Raw genomic sequence first — 20,436 nt, 5'->3', positions numbered from 1 at the left:
GGTACCAGCTCGGGTCGCACATTCGATTTGCTGATTGAATTTAGTAAGTCTTGTTCTCAAGTTAGCTTTGTTAAAATCCTCAGCTACAATAAATGCACCTCAGGATGTATGGTTTCCAGTTTACCTAAAGTCCAGTGAAGTTCTTTCAGGGCCGACGAGGTATCTGCTTGGGGGGGGGGGTATACACGGCTGTAATTATAATCGAAGAGAATTCTCTTGGAAGATAATGCGGTCGGCATTTGATTGTAAGGAATTCTAGGTCAGGTGAACAAAAGGACTTGAGTCGTTCACACCATGAGTCGTTAATCACAAGGCATACACCTCCGCCCTTCTTCTTACCAGAGAGATGTTTGTTTCGGTCAGCGCGATGCATATCCCGAGTGAGCCATGTTTCCCTGAAACAGAGAATGTTACAATCTCAGATGTCCCTCTGGAAGGCAACTCGTGCCCTAATTTCATCCACCTTGTTATCTAGAGACTGGACATTGGTGAGTAATATGCTCTGAATCGGTGGATGGTGTGCTCGCCTTCTAAGTCTCACCAGTTGGCTGCTCCACGTGCCTTTCCTGTGGCGACCTTGTTGTTTTAGGTCGGCCTCTGGGATAAGATCCCATGACAAAGGATTCGCTTCGGGAAAGTTGTATTCCTGGTCGTAATCACTTTTATATCCAATAGTTATTCCTGGCTGTATGTAATAACACTTGAGGTTTTCTGTGCTAACAATGTCAGAAATAAAACTTTAAAAAACAAATTACTGCATAGTTTTCTAAGGACCTGAAACTAGGTGACCATCTCTGTCAGGGCCATGCGGTGTGTTTTCACTTTTAACAATAAACAAGCTTTTTTGCATTTACTTCCATTGTCCTCCAAGAGTTGCTGAATATCTTCTACTGCAGTTTGTTCCTCAATTCAAGCACCTTGGTTTGAGAGCGAGGTAGCAGCAGTGCTCCCCCCAAAGCTTTGTGATTATCCACAGCAAACGGTATGCTGTGTGTTTTCTTTACTTTGTTGGCTTCATTTGGCTTGAGGGAGTTTGAGTTTACTTGCGTAGGCTACTGTTTCTCCCCTCCAACCCCTTATTGTTGAGCATTTAGGATGTGGTTCAGAACAGCCTAGCTACACTATTTTAATCTTTATTTAACTAGGCAAGTCAGTTAAGAACACATTCTAATTTAGAATGACTGCCTATGCCGGCCAAACCCAGATGATGCCGAGCAAATTGTGCGCCGCCCTATGGGACTCCCAATCACGGCCGGTTGTGATACAGCCTGGATTCGAACCTGAGATGCAGTGCCTTAGACCGCTGCGCCACTTGGGAGCTAAACAAGTAGCTCCTGTATGTAGGTTAAAGTGTACAGCTTAAATATTGAAGTCGCCCAACTTTGGATTTGCACTAACTGTCTGGATGTCTTTGTAGGTCCAGGCTAAACAGATTTGGTCTTGAAATGCCAGAATGTGCCTTATGTTCAAAGATTAGCTGGGTCCATGTAAACCCTTCAATAGTAATAACAAAATGTGGAGCATAACACTCAGATAAACTTTCTTGCAAATGTTAAGATTTATTTTTATAATTTTGCTGGCAAAATATAAATACAAATGAGATATTTTAATTACAAAAAAACCACAAATAGTATAACTGCTACTGTTCTGCAATAGCCACCCTGTTATGTACAAGTTCTGTACCGAAGGGCAACTATCTTCTCATCTTTAAACCTGTAATATTATACAAAAACACATCTCTTCAGTTTTGCAAGTGAAATGAGAGACTAAATGAGAAGCAGATTGAACACAGGTACAAAACAGCCCCTGAGGGTGATGAGAGTGCTAACTCTGTCTGAGGAGAACAAAAAACTATACAACTGATCCTCATCATGTGCTTCCTATGAACAAAAAATGTGACATTCAAAAAGCGCTGCCTCAGTGCTCAGACACACACTATGGCATATAAACTGACACACACACACATATATTATACTGTTTAACACACAAACAACCTTCCAATCATGATAACACAACCACACTCTCACTCACACAATTGCAGGAGAGAAATCAATATAACATTTCCAGATATATTTATACTTATATTAATACATTTATAAAAATAAGACAAATGTTAATTTACAGTCGCCTCTTCATCTTCGCTTGATGTACAGACACATTCAGGTCTCTGCTGCTCTGCCTGTCCGTTCGTCCATACAGTCCAGAGCAGGAGTTCATCTCAGATCTCAGGGCAGGGGTCTTACTCATTCACCTATCGTAGACCCCCACTGTAGAGAAGGGATTCAGAAATCTGAGTCAAAGTTCAGGGTCAGGGATAACAACCTCCTGTTAGCGTTAGCCTTAGCTTTAAAATTAGCGTTACCATTAGTCTTAGAGTTAGTCTTAGCTTTAGAATTAGCCATAGCCCTAATGTTCCCATTGACATTAGCCTTAGCATTAACGTTAGCCTCCAGGGGTTCATCCCAGCGGTCATCCAGGCACTCCAGGGTGGATCCCAGCAGAGCGGCCAGCTCAGCACTCCCCTCCACCAGGTCCAGCAGCTCCTTGCTGTCTGGCTGGAAGCCCTCCAGCTCGTCTGGGCAGGAGAAGAGCTGGGAGAGGGAGGCCTGGCGGTAAAACTCTGCCTCGGCCATCGTCACCACCTTCATGTGGGGGAAGGAGGAGCGGAATGAACGGGCCGACATCCGCAGCTTCCGGAGAACATCTGAGAGGAGAAGCCAGTTCCTGGACCTGGGGGGTGGAGGGAGGATTCGGGACCGCAAGGATTTACACAAAAGATTATTTGTTAATCTCTTGCATCTCACTCTCTCATTCTGTACTCTTTCACTGCTTCTATACAATCATATTGATTTCTCTGTGTGTGTGTGTGTGTGTATACACTCACCCCTGCGACAAGGACACCTGGATGTTGTAGCAGGGGAGGAGGGGTTGGTTGGAGAACTCAAACTCAAAGAGCTCCCTCCTGTCCCCGTCATCTTCCTCTGGACCTGGGGGATCCGCCAGCATGTTACACACACTGCCCTCCTCTAAGGACTCTGAGACATGGAGAAAGGGATACACAGTTAGAATAACACAAGTCCACTGCCCTCTTCTAATGACTCAAAGTATTCACAGCCTTGGACTTTTCCACGTTGTTGTGTCCCAGCATGAGATGCTGTGTCAGTGGCATACACACAATGCCCCATCATGCCACAGTGGAATTAGGTTTTAAAATTTTATACAAATTAATTTAAAAACTGAAAAGCTGAAATGTCTTGGGTCAATAAGTATTCAACCCCTTTGTTATGTCAAGACTAAATACAGTCAGGAGTAAATAAGTCAAAACACCAGTCTCAACGGCGAAGAGGCGACTCTGGGATGCAGGCTTTCTAGGCAGATTGGAAAGAAAAAGCCATATCACAGGCTGGACAATAAAAATAAAAGATTAAGATGGGCAAAATAACAGACACTGGACAGAGGAACTCTGCCTAGAAGGCCAGCATCCCGGAGTCGCCTCTTCACTGTTGACGTTGAGACGGGTATATTTTTGTTTAAACCTAAAGGGGTCCTAAAATTCTCAATCAAAAAGCTAAATGATCCTTGGTATGACCATCTTAAAACAATTCCAAATAGCTTAGTAGAACTACCCCCAGTCAAACGTTTAGACACACCTACTCATTCAAGGGATTTTATATTTGGACTATGTTCTACATTGTAGAATAATAGTGAAGACATCAAAACTATGAAATAACACATATGGAATCACGTAGTAACCAAAAAGTGTTAAACAAATCAAAAAATATTTTATATTCTTCAAAGTAGCCACCCTTTGCCTTGATGATTGCTTTGCACACTCTTGGCATTCTCTCAACCAGCTTCATGAGGTAGTCACCTGGAATGCATTTCAATTAACAGGTGTGCCTTGTTAAAGTATAATTTGTGGAATTTCTTTCCTTCTTTTTGAGCCAATCAGTTGTGTTGTGACATGGTAGGAGTGTTATACAGAAGATAGCCCTATTTGGTAAAAGACCAAGTCCATATTATGCTCAAATAAGCAAAAAGAAACGATAGTCCATCATGACGTCAGCCAATCTGGAAAATTTCAAGAACTTTGAAAGTTTCTTCAAGTGCATTTGCAAAAACCATCAAGCGTTATGATGAAACTGGCTCTCATGAGTTACCTCTGCTGCAGAGGATAAATTCATTAGAGTTAACTGCACCTCAGATTGCAGCCCAAATAAATGCTTCACAGAGTTCAAGTATAAGACACATCTCAATGTCAACTGTTCAGAAGAAACTGCGTGAATCAGGCCTTCGTTGTCAAATTGCTGCAAAGAAACTACTACTAAAGGACACCATTAATAAGAAGATGGGTAAGCATCCCTTTCCCTTTTCCCCTACATGGGCTCGGGAGCACCTCCGTGGCTATGTGGAGGGGGGGGGGGCAGTGAACCTGGGTAAGCATTCCCTTTCCCTTTTCCCCTACATGGGCTCGGGAGCACCTCCGTGGCTATGTGGAGGGGGGGGGGGGCAGTGAACCTGGGTAAGCATCCCTTTCCCTTTTCCCCTACATGGGCTCGGGAGCACCTCCGTGGTTATGGGGAGGGGGGGGCAGTGAACCTGGGTAAGCATCCCTTTCCCTTTTCCCCTTTCGGGAGCACCCCGTGGTTATACAGTGAATGGGCTACATGGGGGAGCACCTCCGTGGTTATGGGGAGGGGGGGGGCAGTGAACCTGGGTAAGCATCCCTTTCCCTTTTCCCCTACATGGGCTCGGGAGCACCTCCGTGGCTATGTGGAGGGGGGCAGTGAACCTGGGTAAGCATTCCCTTTCCCTTTTCCCCTACATGGGCTCGGGAGCACCTCTGTGGCTATGTGGAGGGGGGGGGGCAGTGAACCTGGGTAAGCATTCCCTTTCCCTTTTCCCCTACATGGGCTCGGGAGCACCTCCGTGGTTATGGGGGGGGCGCCAGTTTCTGGTTGTCTTTTCCACTCCACTGGTTTTGTGTGCATAAAACCCCACCACATGTGAGTACACGAAGACTAGGGCCAGTTAGTTAGTTGTTTTTGAAGGATAGTGGGGTGTGGCTCCTGTCCTTGAACCCAGACTGACAGCAGGTGAGTTGTGTTTGTGTTTTTGAGCATTTGTAATAGTTATATTGGTTGAGGAAAATGTCTTCCATTCTGAGTAGTTTTGTTCAAGCTCCTTCATAGGTAGTAGCCTTAGAGTTATGTACTAAGGAGCAGTTAATTTACATTTCTGAACATCAAATTGTTGCTCATTTAAAAAAAACTTAAAACTAGATTAAAGCATGGTCTTAGGGAAATGTTTTTTTTGGGGGGGTCAGTCTGCTAGTAGTGAGGATGCAAGTTTTGAGCTGCAGAGGGAGCTGTTGCAAATGCAGTTAGAGTGTAATTGAGAAATGCTAATAGACCAGAAGGACTACCACAGTTTGACATTTCACAGAATCTTTGTTTGTTGCCTAAATTTGATGTGTCAGATCCAGACACATACTTTGCTTTATTTGAGCGTATTGTGGAAGCTAGAGATTGGTCAGATTTGGACATGACTGTTGCAATGTGTACTTACAGGTAAAGCATGTGAGGCTTTTGCAGCTCTGAGTGTAGCTGACAGTAAAGTTTTTGCTATAGTTAAATCGGCAGTTCTGAAGGTCTACGAGCTTGTGTCAGAGGCATATCATCAACGTTTTAGTTACAGGAAAAAGTTAAATTCACAAACCTATTCTGAGCTTGTTCGTGATTTGACTTCTGCATTTAATCGTTGGTGTACAGCTTCTGAAGTTAATACTTTTGAGGGTCTGTCTAATTTGATTGTGTTAGAACAGTTCAAAAATTGTGTCTGACCAGGTTGCTACATACATGAATGAATGTAAAGTTAAGTCTCCAAGTGATGTAGCAATCCTTGCAGATGAGTACTGGCTAACACATAGCCATTTTGAGTCAGTGACATGTACCATAAATAACTTTACTCCTAGGAATAGTAGGTCATCTTTTTCTGGTGCTTCTTTCCAAAGACCTCAGCAGAAGTTTGGGTCTGGAGGACGTAAAGCACCGGTTAATGCTAATACCTGTCGTTACTGTTTAGTTGAAGGACATTGGAAGAAAGATTGTCCTCTGCTTAAATCGGGAAAGTCAGGTCCAGTTAAACCTGTGATGGCAGCTCCTGTTACAGCCACCAGTTGAGTTTGATTCTCATTCTTCCCTCTGATTTTTCAGCCTTTATTTCAGATGGTGTCGTGTCCCTGGTAGATGGCAACCAAAATGTTTCAATCAAGATCTAAAGAGACACTGGAGGTTTAGATTATTTTATTCTGGAATCTAAAGAGTCTGATACTGGCAGTTGTGTAATGGTATGTGGTATGGGTTTAGTTCCATTCTCTTGTCCTTTATATGAAGTTACCCTAAAATGTGGTCTGGTAGAGGGTGATGTAGATATTGGGGTTAGACCCCAGTTGCCAGTAGAGGGAGTCCACATGATTTTGGGGAATGACTTGGCAGGTAGTAAGGTGTAGGCAGATGGAAAACTAAACATCTGTAAGAAGCAACCTTCAGTGTCCCCTGCAAGGGAATCTCCAGATCAAAACTGTGTCTCCTGAGGGATTTCCAGTTTGTGCGGTTACCCCCGCAGCCTCTCGTAAGGAGATTGAGAGTAAGCCAGAAAGTCTTGAGTTGTCAGTCAAACTCCAGACAGAACAGTTGACTAGTTCTAGAGATTCATTGATGGCTGAGCAAAAGGCCGATACTACCTTGGCTGATCTGTTTGATAAAGTTGTTCCTGATTCAGTGGTGAGGAATAGTGCTCAGTGTTATTTTCTTCTTGATGGGCTGTTGGTCAGGAAATGGCTTCCACACTATGATCAGGGTCTAGAGAACCAGTCTTTCAAATAGTTGTACCTACTACTTTGCGAAATAAAGTGTTGCAAACTTCACATGGTGATGTGGCAGGTCATATGGGTGTTCGTAAAACTTATGATCGCATACTCCGTTATTTGTTACTGGCCAAGTTTAAAGAGGGATGTAACTCAGTTTATTCAAACTTGTCATACGTGTCAGCGCACAGGTAAGCCAAACCAGCCATAGGGCATCCTTTTGAGCATCTTATTATCGATTGTGTTGGGCCTTTACCAAGGTCCAAGTCAGGTCATAGCTACTTATGTGTCAAGCAACCAGATATCTGGCAGCTTTTTCCTTGCGTACCATAACTTCAAAATCAGTAGTTAACCTCTTGAAACTAGGGAGCACTATTTTCATTTTTGGAAAAATAACGTTCCCAAAGTAAACAGGCTATTTTTCAGGACCAGATAATAGCATATGCATATAATTGACAGCTTAGGATAGAAAACACTCTAAAGTTTCAAAAACTGTAAAAATATTGTTTGAGTATAACAGAACTGATATTGCAGGCGAAAGCTCTTATTTAGAAACCTCTGCATTCCTATTGAGCAGTGAAGGGGACATCAACAAGATTCCTTTTTCTATGGCTTCCCTGATGTGTCTAGTGTCACAAGACAGTTTCAGGCTTTTATTTTGAAAAATGAGCGTGAGCGACAACATTGCGTCAGTGGTCAGCTGATGGCTCTCAGATTGATATGTGCGTAATAGACAAATGCGGCCATTGTTTCACTCTATTCTACTAAGAAGCCAACTGATCCGGTTGATATTATCGAAAATATATTTGAAAAACACCTTGAGAATTGATTATTAAAAAAAACGTTTGCCATGTTTCTGTCTTATGGATCTAATTTGGAATATTTTTCGGCGTTGTCGTGACCGCAATTTCCGGTCGATTTCTCAGCGAAACGTGAAGAACAAACGAGGCTGTGTCGGCTACAAAAATAATCTTTATGGAAAAAGGAACATTTGCTATCTAACTGGGAGTCTTGTGAGTGAAAACATCCGAAGCTCATCAAAGGTAAACTATTTAATTTGATTGCTTTTCTGATTTGTGACCAAGCTGCCTGCTGCTATCTAGGCATAATGCTATGCTAGGCTATCGATAAACTTACACAAATGCCTGTCTTGCTTTGGCTGTAAAGCATCATTTAAAAATCTGAGATGACTTGGTGATTAACAAAAGGCTAAGCTCTGTTTCAATATATTTCACTTGTAATTTCATGAATATTAATATTTTATTTCAACATTTGGGATTCCAAAAATCATCCAGTCAGATCAGGGATCTAACTTTAACTTTAAGCTGTTTGAGAACCTGAGCAAATAAATGGGAGGTAAACACAAGTCTACTGCGTTCCATGCCCAGAGCCAGGGAGCTTTGGAACGTTTTCAAACTTTAAAATCCTTGCTTCGTGCATACTGTACAGAACTGTCTACAGATTGGGGGGAGGGGTTACCTTGGCTGTTACTAGCTGCTCGTGAAGTAGTACAGGAAAGCACAGGGTTTAGCCCAAATGACTTAGTGTTTGGTCATAAGGTGTGTGGACCTTTAGCGTTGTTGCAGGATGGTTGTTTGCCTGAGGAACCACCTCAGAACCTTATTGACTATGTAAATGGTCTTAGGTTGAAGTTGTATAGGGCTGGTGAACTGGCGAAAGAAAAACTGAAATATGACGGACAGGCTGAGCTGCTTGAATTTAGTCCCAGTGATCAGGGACTAAAGGGAAAATCAAATCAAGAGTCGGCTTTCTATTCCGCAACAAAGCCTCCTTCACTCACGCTGCCAAGCTTACCCTAGTAAAACTGACTATCCTACCGATCCTCGACTTCGGCGATGTCATCTACAAAATTGCTTCCAAAACTCTACTCAGCAAATTGGATGCAGTTTATCACAGTGCCATCCGTTTTGTCACTAAAGCACCTTATACTACCCACCACTGCGACTTGTATGCTCTAGTCGGCTGGCCCTCGCTACATATTCGTCGCCAGACCCACTGGCTCCAGGTCATCTACAAGGCCATGCTAGGTAAAGCTCCGCCTTATCTCAGTTCACTGGTCTCGATGGCAACACCCATCCGTAGCACGCGCTCCAGCAGGTGTATCTCACTGATCATCCCTAAAGCCAACACCTCATTCGGCCGCTTTTCGTTCCAGTACTCTGCTGCCTGTGACTGGAACGAATTGCAAAAATCGCTGAAGTTGGAGACTTATCTCCCTCACCAACTTCAAACATCAGCTATCTGAGCAGCTAACCGATCGCTGCAGCTGTACATAATCTATTGGTAAATAGCCCACCCATTTTCACCTACCTCATCCCCACAGTTTTGATTTATTTACTTTTCTGCTCTTTTGCACACCAATATCTCTACCTGTACATGATCATCTGATCATTTATCACTCCAGTGTTAATCTGCAATATTGTAATTATTTGCCTACCTCCTCATGCCTTTTGCACACATTGTATATAGACTCCCTTTTTTTCTACTGTGTTATTGACTTGTTAATTGTTTACTCCATGTGTAACTCTGTTGTCTGTTCACACTGCTATGCTTTATCTTGGCCAGGTCGCAGTTGCAAATGAGAACTTGTTCTCAACTAGCCTACCTGGTTAAATAAAGGTGTTCTCAACTAGCCTACCTGGTTAAATAAAGGTGTTCTCAACTAGCCTACCTGGTTAAATAAAGGTGTTCTCAACTAGCCTACCTGGTTAAATAAAGGTTCTCAACTAGCCTACCTGGTTAAATAAAGGTGTTCTCAACTAGCCTACCTGGTTAAATAAAGGTGTTCTCAACTAGCCTACCTGGTTAAATAAAGGTGTTCTCAACTAGCCTACCTGGTTAAATAAAGGTTTTCTCAACTAGCCTACCTGGTTAAATAAAGGTGTTCTCAATTAGCCTACCTGGTTAAATAAAGGTGTTCTCAACTAGCCTACCTGGTTAAATAAAGGTGTTCTCAACTAGCCTACCTGGTTAAATAAAGGTGTTCTCAACTAGCCTACCTGGTTAAATAAAGGTGTTCTCAACTAGCCTACCTGGTTAAATAAAGGTGTTCTCAACTAGCCTACCTGGTTAAATAAAGGTGTTCTCAACTAGCCTACCTGGTTAAATAAAGGTGTTCTCAACTAGCCTACCTGGTTAAATAAAGGTGAAATAAAATAAAAATACAACTTTCTCTTCTGCCTCTTGTAAGTTCACCTTTTCAGGCAAAGTACTGCGGTCCTTTCACTGTGTTGCGTAAAGTGTCAGATTTGAACAATCTTATTGAAACCCCTAGTCATAGGATGTCCTCTAAATTATGCCATGTCAACCTGTTAAAATGTTATCACTCCCGTGATCTAAGCAAAGTTGAAGGCACTCCCAGTGGTGAGGTCAGCATTGACTGCTGCTCCAGTCGCTGCATCTTGTCTTTAATTTGGTGGAGGGGGAGAAGAGATAGTTAGGGTTTCGGATGAGGTCTTACAAGGTCAGTTGAAGAACCTCCAGACTTTGCAAAACCTTGGGGTTTTGGTAGATCATTTAGACTCAAATGTGATGAATTGGTAGCTCTTATTAGAAACTACCCTGTTTTGTTTTCTGACACTATCGCAAACCCACTTAATTGAGCATGATATAGACATCGGAGATGCTAAGCCTATTAAACAGAGATTTTTATTGTGTATCTGAGGAGAAGAGACTGCAATTGGAAACAGAGGTGCAGTATATGTTGGACAATGGTATTGCGGAGCCATGTTGTTCAAATTGGGCTTCACCCTGTCTTTTGGTCAACAAGTCTGATTCCACATTCAGACCTTGCACTGATTATAGAAATGTTAACAATGTTGCTAAAGCAGACCTTTACCCTCTTCCTAGGATGGAGGACTGTATTCATCAAGTTGGGTCAGCAAATTTGATCTTTTAAAGGGATATTGGCAAGTACCCCTTACCAAAAGAGCTTGTGAGATTGCTGCCTTTATAATAACTCCATCTGGTTTGTTCTCTTATAAAGTGATGGCTTGCGGAATGCTCCAGCCACCTTCCAGAGGCTATCGAATCGGGTGGTCTCAGGTCTGGAAGGGTGTGCGCCGTGTATTTGGACGACGTGGTCGTCTACTCCGACTCCTCGGAGGAGCATGTTTGGAGAGTGCAAGCCCTGTTCGAAAGACTGGTGTGGGCCAGGTTGACTATCAATTTGGCTAAATGTGAGTTTGCCAAAGCTACATTCACATACCTAGGCAAGGTTGTTGGTCAGGATTTTGTTGATGCGTTGGGCTTTGTTCTTTCAACCATTAAACCTTGATATTAGACACATTAGTGGTAAGGGTCTCGTGCTCCTTTAACCTAGTTTGTATCTTCTCTTTGCTGACCCCTACAGGCTGTCTGCTCCTCTTTCCGCTTAAATTGCTCCCCAGGTACCAGGGCTGCCGAGTTTGAGGGGCGGACAGTCAGCTGGGGGACACGGGGCTACTGCTAGGAGCCGGGACTGGTATACTTTTTTTTGGTGGGGGGGGACTTTGGATTGTTTTGAATATGTTGGGCCGAAATTTGGGTTGAGGGTGGGACCCTCATTTTAAGGAGGGGGGGGGTGTCATGGGTGGTTCCTCCTGAAGGCAGAGGGTCGTTAGTGATTGGAGCCACCTGGTCTCAGTGTATTTAAACTGCTTCACTCTCGTCTCCCTCTCTGCTCCTCCAGGTATGATCCTGTTTTGTTTGTTCCTTATTCATTTTCACTCAGTCATATTCACAGATTCACGCATCCCTGCACTTTACATTATGATACTTTCACCACTCATTCCTTTTTCTTTGTTTAGAGTTAATAAAGAAACTTTTTGATTGGCCTATACATGTTTGTTTCCCACCATTTTTGCCACAGGCTATGAGCCGGCCTGTGACAATATGAAATCTGTGCTTTGGTCTGAGTCCAAATTTGAGGTTTTTGGTTCCAACAACCGTCTTTGTGAGACGCAGAAAGGATGATATTATCTGCATGTGTGGTTCCAACCGTGAAGCACGGAGGTGGTGGTGTGATGGTGCTTTGCTGGTGACACTGTCTGTGATTTATTTATAATTCAAGGCGCACTTAACCAGCATGGCTACCACAGCATTCTGCAGCGAAATGGCATCCCATCTGGTTTGCGCTTAGTGAGACAATCATTTGTTTTTCAACAGGACAATGACCCAAAACACACCTTCAGCTGTGTAAGGGCTATTTGACCAAGAAGGAGAGTGATTGAGTGCTGCATCAGATGACCTGGCCTCCACAATCACCCAACCTTAACCAAATTGAGATGGTTTGGACCACAGAGTGAAGGCAAAGCAGCCACCAAGTCCTCAGCACTTGTGGGAACTGCTGGAAAACGACCCAAAACAATGACGCCGCAGACGGTCAGGCTCCATAAACGGGCACATCGCCCACCGCTTCTGAGTATACTACTAACCAATGTCCAGTCTCTTGAAGGGTTGCCTTCCAGAGAGACATCAGAGATTAACTCCATTTCGTTGCTCCTAGCCTATAGACAGGAACCGCCCAGGTCCGACCAATCTGATTCCACCCTTCAAGATTGCTTCGATCACGTGGACTGGGATATGTTTTTCACGTCGAACAACATTGATGTATACGCTGATTTGGTCAGCGAGTTTATTGGTGGTGATGTAACCACGGTGACAATTAAAACCTTCCCCAACCAGAAGCCGTGGATTGATGGCAGCAGTCGAGCAAAACTGAAAGCGCGAACCACTGCTTTTATTCAGGGCAAGGTGACCGGAAACATGACCAAATACAAACAGTGTAGCTATTCCCTCCGCAAGGCAATCAAACAAGCTAAGCGTCAGTATAGAGACAAAGTAGAGTCGCAATTCAACGGCTCAGACACGAGACGTATGTGGCAGTCTACAAAAGAAAAAGCAGCCCCGTCGCAGATCATGATGCCATCAGGATGCCTTGTTTCCAGACAGACTAAACAACTTTTTTGATTGCTTTGACGACAATACAGTGCCACTGACACCACTACCAAATCATGCAGGCTCTCCTTCACTGCAGCCAACGTGAGAAAAACATTTAAATGTGTCAACCCTCGCAAGGCTGCAGGCCCAGACGGCATCCCCAGCCGCGTCCTCAGAGCATGTGCTAGCTAGTGTGTTTACAAACATATTCAATCAATCAATCCCTAACCCAATCTGCTGTTCCCACATGCTTCAAGAGGGCCAACATTGTTCCTGTTCCCAAGAGAACTAAGCGACTATCGCCCCGTGGCACTCACTTCTGTCACCATGAAGTGCTTTGAGAGACTAGTCAAGGACCATATCACCTCCACCCTACCGGCCACCCTAGACCCACTTCAGTGTGCTTACCGCCCCAATAGGACCACAGACAAAGGAATCGCCATCACACTGCCCTATCCCATCTGGACAAGATGAATACCTATGTAAGAATGCTGTTTATCGACTACAGCTCAGCATTTAACACCATAGTACCCTCCAAACTTGTCATTAAGCTCTCGACTCCGCCCTGTGCAACTAGGTCCTGGACTTCCTGACGGGCCGCCCACCAGGTGGTGAGGGTAGGTAACAACCTCCCACAAGGGTGAGTTCTCGGCCCTCTCCTGTACTCCCTGTTCACCCACGACTATGTGGCCATGCACACCTCCAACTCTACCATCAAGTTTGCAGATGACACTACAGCGGTAGGCTTGACAACGATGAGACGGCCTACAGGGAGGAGGTAAGGGCCCTCTGAGTGTGGTGTCAGGAAAATAATCTCACACTCAACGTCAACAAAACAAAGGAGATGATAGTAGACTTCAGGAAACAGCAGAGGGAGCAGCCCACTATCTACATCGACAGGACAGTAGTGGAGAGGGTGGAGAGTTAAGTTCCTCGGCGTACACATCGGGGATAAACTGAAATGATCCACCCACACAGACAGCGTGGTGAAGAAGGCTCAGCAGCACCTCTTCAACCTCAGGAGGCTGAAGACATTTGACTTGTAACCAAAAACACTAACAACTTTTACAGGTGCACAATCACAGGAAGGCCAAAAAGATCATCAAGGACAACAACTACCCGAGCCACTGTCTGTTCACCCCGCTATAATCCAGAAGGCGAGGTCAGTACAGGTGCATCAAAGCTGGGACAGAGAGAAAACAGCTTCTATCTCAAGGCCATCAGACTTAAACAGCCATCACTAACATTGAGTGGCTGCTGCCAACATACTGACTCAAATCTCTAGCCACTTTAATAATAAAAAACTGGATGTAATAAATGTATCACTAGTCACTTTAAACAATGTCACTTTATATAATGTTTACATATCCTACATTACTCATCTCATATGTATATACTGTACTCTATACCATCTACTGCATCTTGACTATGCTGAACGGCCATCACTCATCAATATATTGATATGTACATATCTTATTCATTCCTTTACACTTGTGTATAAGGTAGTTGTTGTTAGATTACTTGTTAGATATTACTGCATGGTCGGAAGTAATATAATAATAATAATAATAATAATAATAATAAGTAGAAGCACAAGCGTTTCGCTACACTCTCATTAACATCTGCTAACCATGTGTATGTGACCAATAACATTTGATTTGAAAAGCATTCCAGGTGTTGCTGGTTGAGAGAATGCCAAGAGTGTGCAAAGCTGTCATCAAGGCAAATGGTGCCTACTTTGAAGAACCTAAAATATATTTTGGATTTGTTTAATACTTTTTTACTATTCTACAATGTAGAAATAAAGAAAAACCTTTGAATGAACACACACACAAATAGAAATAGAGCTAAACTCACCGCACACAGCACTGCCATAGAATTCCCAGTGGGTCTCTGGGTCGTCAGAGTGGCCCTGCAGGTCAGCAAAATAATCTATGTGGAGAAGAGAGAGAGAGAGAAAGAAAGTGAGAGGAAAGAGCGAGGGAGAGAGAAAGCGTGAGAGAGACGAGCAAGGTTAGATGAGAGGCCTGCCACAGCTTTGGTAGAGAGAGGGCTGTCTATACTGCATCATAGCTGGCTGGATACTTGAAGTGGGGGGTATTATATAGCTGGCTGGATACTTGAAGTATGGACTACCTGACATGAGGACTCCTTGCTGTCCCCAGTCCACCTGGCCATGCTCCTGCTCCAGTTTCAACTGTTCTGCCTTACTATTATTCAACCATGCTGGTCATTTATGAACATTTGAACATCTTGGCCACATTCTGTTATAATCTCCACCCGGCACAGCCAGAAGAGGACTGGCCACCCCACATATGCTCTCTCTAATTCTCTCTTTCTTTCTCTCTCTCGGAGGACCTGAGCCCTAGGACCGTGCCCCAGGACTACCTGACATGATGGCTCCTTGCTGTCCCCAGTCCACCTGACTGTGCTGCTGCTCCAGTTTCAACTGTTCTGCCTTATTATTATTTGACCATGCTGGTCATTTATGAACATTTGAACATCTTGGTCATGTTCTGTTATAATCTTTACCCGGCACAGCCAGAAGAGAGAGGACTGGCCACCCCACATAGCCCGGTTCCTCTAGGTTTCTTCCTAGGTTTTGGCCTTTCTAGGGAGTTTTTCCTAGCCACCGTGCTTTTACACCTGCATTGTTTGCTGTTTGGGGTTTTAGGCTGGGTTTCTGTACAGCACTTTGAGATATCAGCTGATGTACGAAGGGCTATATAAATAAATTTGATTTGATTTGATTTGAAGTGGGGGGATAGGAAGGGAGAGAGAGGGGCTGTCTATACTGCATCATAGCTGGCTGGATACTTGAAGTGGGGGGATAGGAAGGGAGAGAGAGGGGCTGTCTATACTGCATCATAGCTGGCTGGATACTTGAAGTGAGGGGAGAGAGAGGGCTGTCTATACTGCATCATAGCTGGCTGGATACTTGAAGTGGGGGGAGAGAGAGGGGCTGTCTATACTGCATCATAGCTGGCTGGATACTTGAAGTGGGGGGAGAGGAGGGGAGAGAGAGGGGCTGTCTATACTGCATCATAGCTGGCTGGATACTTGAAGTGGGGGCAGAGGAGGGGAGAGAGGGGCTGTCTAGACTGCATCATAGCTGGCTGGACATTTGAAGTGAGGGGAGAGGAGGGGAGAGAGAGAGGGGCTGTCTATACTGCATCATAGCTGGCTGGATACTTGAAGTGGGGGGAGAGAGAGAGGGACTGTCTATACTGCATCATAGCTGGCTGGATACTTGAAGTGGGGGAGAGAGAGGGGCTGTCTATACTGCATCATAGCTGGCTGGATACTTGAAGTGGGGGAGAGGAGGGGAGAGAGGGGCTGTCTATACTGCATCATAGCTGGCTGGATACTTGAAGTGGGGGAGAGAGAGAGGGACTGTCTATACTGCATCATAGCTGGCTGGATACTTGAAGTGGGGGGAGAGAGAGAGGGGCTGTCTATACTGCATCATAGCTGGCTGGATACTTGAAGTGAGGGGAGAGAAAGGGGCTGTCTACACTGCATCATAGCTGGCTGGATACTTGAAGTGGGGGGAGAGGAGGGGGAGAGAGAGGGGCTGTCTATACTGCATCATAGCTGGCTGGACATTTGAAGTGAGGGAGAGGAGGGAGAGAGAGAGGGGCTGTCTATACTGCATCATAGCTGGCTGGATACTTGAAATGGGGGGAGAGGAGGGGAGAGAGAGAGGGGCTGTCTATACTGCATCATAGCTGGCTGGACATTTGAAGTGAGGGGAGAGGAGGGGAGAGAGAGAGGGGCTGTCTATACTGCATCATAGCTGGCTGGATACTTGAAATGGGGGGAGAGGAGGGGAGAGCGAGGGGCTGTCTATACTGCATCATAGCTGGCTGGATACTTGAAATGGGGGGATAGGAGGGAAGAGAGAGGGCTGCTGTCTGAAGTAGGGGCTGCATCATAGCTGGCTGGATACTTGAAGTGGGGAGAGAGAGAGGGGCTGTCTATACTGCATCATAGCTGGCTGGATACTTGAAGTGAGGGGAGAGGAGGGACTGTCTATACTGCATCATAGCTGGCTGGATACTTGAAGTGGGGGGAGAGAGAGGGGCTGTCTATACTGCATCATAGCTGGCTGGACATTTGAAGTGAGGGGAGAGAGAGAGGGACTGTCTATACTGCATCATAGCTGGCTGGACATTTGAAGTGAGGGGAGAGAGAGGGCTGTCTATACTGCATCATAGCTGGCTGGATACTTGAAGTGGGGGGATAGGAAGGGAGAGAGGGGGGCTGTCTATACTGCATCATAGCTGGCTGGATACTTGAAGTGGGGGGATAGGAAGGGAGAGAGGGGGGCTGTCTATACTGCATCATTGCTGGCTTGGTTCATGCTGAGGCTAGAGGAATATGCTAAAAATGAAATTGGAACCACACTCTCTCTACTTCCTTCCCTCTCTCACACACACACGGAGACATTTACGGTACTAGGCGCACACACAAACCCAAGTACACACAAACACAGAGAGCCAGTAAGAGCTGGGCTGAGTGCCAGTACTGAGGCGTTGGGTGTCTGGCGTGTGTTTGGAGGGATTAACGACCTCCAGATGAGTGGGACCAGGTGGAGGGAGGAGTACACACACAATCTCTGTCGCTCGCTCTATCTTTCCGTCTAAACCCTTCTCCCTCTCTTCCTCCCTCTCCACCTACGCCTCTCCTCTCTCAAGGCCTGCTATCTATCTGAGGTAATTGGGTTTTACTTGTTCGGATAGAAGAGATGGACGCCACCGGCTATGTGAGGGGGTGTGTGTGGTTCCTTTTCTTTCTCCATGTGTATGTAGCAGAGATCCCATTTGTCTCACATACACACACACTTTCTATTTTCTAGAGTGAGCGTGTTCTGAGAAGCCCATTTCTGCACATACACTAAGCAAACAGATCGGCCGTTGCTAAGTAACCAGACAGATGAGCAAGCACGCATCCCAACCGACTGAATCGCCTCACACAGGTGGTCTGGGGAAAGGAAAGGGGTGGAAGAAGGGACTGTTTTCAGCATGTGTGTGTTTGAGAGAGAACGGTTTTTAAAAGCAGACCAAGGGAGAGTGTTTTGAGATGGAGAATGAGAAGCACAGTGGGACACAGTGAGGGGTAGAGCAGCAGTATAGTAGTGAGTGACTGACCAGTGAGGGGTAGAGCAGCAGTATAGTAGTGAGTGATTGACCAGTGAGGGGTAGAGCAGCAGTATAGTAGTGAGTGATTGACCAGTGAGGGGTAGAGCAGCAGTATAGTAGTGAGTGATTGACCAGTGAGGGGTAGAGCAGCAGTATAGTAGTGAGTGATTGACCAGTGAGGGGTAGAGCAGCAGTATAGTAGTGAGTGACTGACCAGTGAGGGGTAGAGCAGCAGTATAGTAGTGAGTGATTGACCAGTGAGGGGTAGAGCAGCAGTATAGTAGTGAGTGACTGACCAGTGAGGGGTAGAGCAGCAGTATAGTAGTGAGTGATTGACCAGTGAGGGGTAGAGCAGCAGTATAGTAGTGAGTGATTGACCAGTGAGGGGTAGAGCAGCAGTATAGTAGTGAGTGACTGACCAGTGAGGAATCGCTCCATGCTGTTGCTGTGGGTCATCTTGAGCAGACCGCGGCCGGAGTAGGTGGACAGGGTAGGGTCAGCCCCGTAGGACAGCAACACCCGCACTACATCCAGATGGTCATTTTCCACCGCGTCATGCAGAGGCCTGGACAAACACACACATTCATGTAATAGGAAAAATTGTGTGTGCGTGCACGCGTGTGTGTGTGTGTGTGTGTGTGTGTGTGTGTGTGTGTGTGTGTGTGTGTGTGTGTGTGTGTGTGTGTGTGTGTGTGTGTGTGTGTGTATGTGTGTGTGTGTATGCATTGTATGTGTATACTGCATTGTGTGTGTGTGTGTGTGTGTGTGTGTGTGTGTGTGTGTGTGTGTGTGTGTGTGTGTGTGTGTGTGTGTGTGTGTGTGTGTGTGTGTGTGTGTGTGTGTGTGTGTGTACTGCATTGTGTGTGTGTGTATACTGCATTGTGTGTGTGTGTGTGTGTATACTGCATTGTGTGTGTGTGTGTGTGTATACTGCATTGTGTGTGTGTGTATACTGCATTGTGTGTGTGTGTATACTGCATTGTGTGTGTGTGTGTGTGTGTGTGTGTGTGTGTGTGTGTGTGTGTGTGTGTGTGTGTGTGTGTGTGTGTGTGTGTGTGTGTGTGTGTATACTGCATTGTGTGTGTGTGTGTGTGTGTGTGTATACTGCATTGTGTGTGTGTGTGTGTGTGTGTGTATACTGCATTGTATGTGTGTGTGTGTGTGTATACTGCATTGTATGTGTGTGTGTGTGTGTGCATTGTGTGTGTGTGTGTGTGTGTGTGTGTGTGTGTGTGTGTGTGTGTGTGTGTGTGTGTGTGTGTGTGTGTGTGTGTGTGTGTGTGTGTGTGTGTGTGTGTGTATACTGCATTGTGTGTGTGTGTGTGTGTATACTGCATTGTGTGTGTGTGTGTGTGTATACTGCATTGTGTGTGTGTGTGTGTGTATACTGCATTGTGTGTGTGTGTGTGTGTGTGTGTGTGTGTGTGTGTGTGTGTGTGTGTGTGTGTGTGTGTGTGTGTGTGTGTGTGTGTGTGTGTGTGTGTGTGTGTGTGTGTGTGTGATACTGCATTGTATGTGTGTGTGTGTATACTGTGTACTGTGTGTGTGTGTGTGTATACTGCATTGTATGTGTGTGTGTGTGTGTATACTGCATTGTATGTGTGTGTGTGTGTGTATACTGCATTGTATGTGTGTGTGTGTGTGTATACTGCATTGTATGTGTGTGTGTGTGTGTATACTGCATTGTGTGTGTGTGTGTGTGTGTGTGTGTGTGTATACTGCATTGTGTGTGTGTGTGTGTGTGTGTATACTGCATTGTGTGTGTGTGTGTGTGTGTGTGTGTGTGTGTGTGTGTGTGTGTGTACTGCATTGTGTGTGTGTGTATACTGCATTGTGTGTGTGTGTGTGTGTGTGTGTGTGTGTGTGTGTGTGTGTGTATACTGCATTGTGTGTGTGTGTGTGTGTGTATACTGCATTGTATGTGTGTGTGTGTGTATACTGCATTGTATGTGTGTGTGTGTGTGTATACTGCATTGTGTGTGTGTGTGTGTGTGTATACTGCATTGTGTGTGTGTGTGTGTGTGTGTGTGTGTGTGTGTGTGTGTGTGTGTGTGTGTGTGTGTGTGTGTGTGTGTGTGTGTGTGTGTGTGTGTGTGTGTGTGTGTGTGTGTGTGTGTGTGTGTGTGTGTGTGTATACTGCATTGTGTGTGTGTGTGTGTATACTGCATTGTGTGTGTGTGTGTGTATACTGCATTGTGTGTGTGTGTGTGTATACTGCATTGTGTGTGTGTGTGTGTATACTGCATTGTGTGTGTGTGTGTGTATACTGCATGTGTGTGTGTGTGTGTGTGTGTGTGTGTGTGTGTGTGTATACTGCATTGTGTGTGTGTGTGTGTATACTGTGTGTGTGTGTGTGTGTGGTGTGTGTATACTGCATGTGTGTGTGTGTGTGTGTGTATACTGCATTGTGTGTGTGTGTGTGTGTGTATACTGCATTGTTGTGTGTGTGTGTGTGTGTATACTGCATGTGTGTGTTGTGTGTGTGTG

General features: G+C 45.1%; 1 pseudogene; it reads right to left on the bottom strand.

The window, feature by feature from the left end:
- Positions 1-1,534: 1,534 nt before the first annotated feature.
- Positions 1,535-20,436, bottom strand: part of LOC124044171 — a 111,985-nt pseudogene continuing 93,083 nt past the window's right edge.

Source organism: Oncorhynchus gorbuscha, linkage group LG09 (assembly GCF_021184085.1).
Source record: "Oncorhynchus gorbuscha isolate QuinsamMale2020 ecotype Even-year linkage group LG09, OgorEven_v1.0, whole genome shotgun sequence".
NCBI classification, from domain to species: Eukaryota; Metazoa; Chordata; class Actinopteri; order Salmoniformes; family Salmonidae; genus Oncorhynchus; species Oncorhynchus gorbuscha.
Note: the sequence above shows the minus strand (reverse complement) of the source record. Positions and strands in the feature narration are given on the sequence as shown.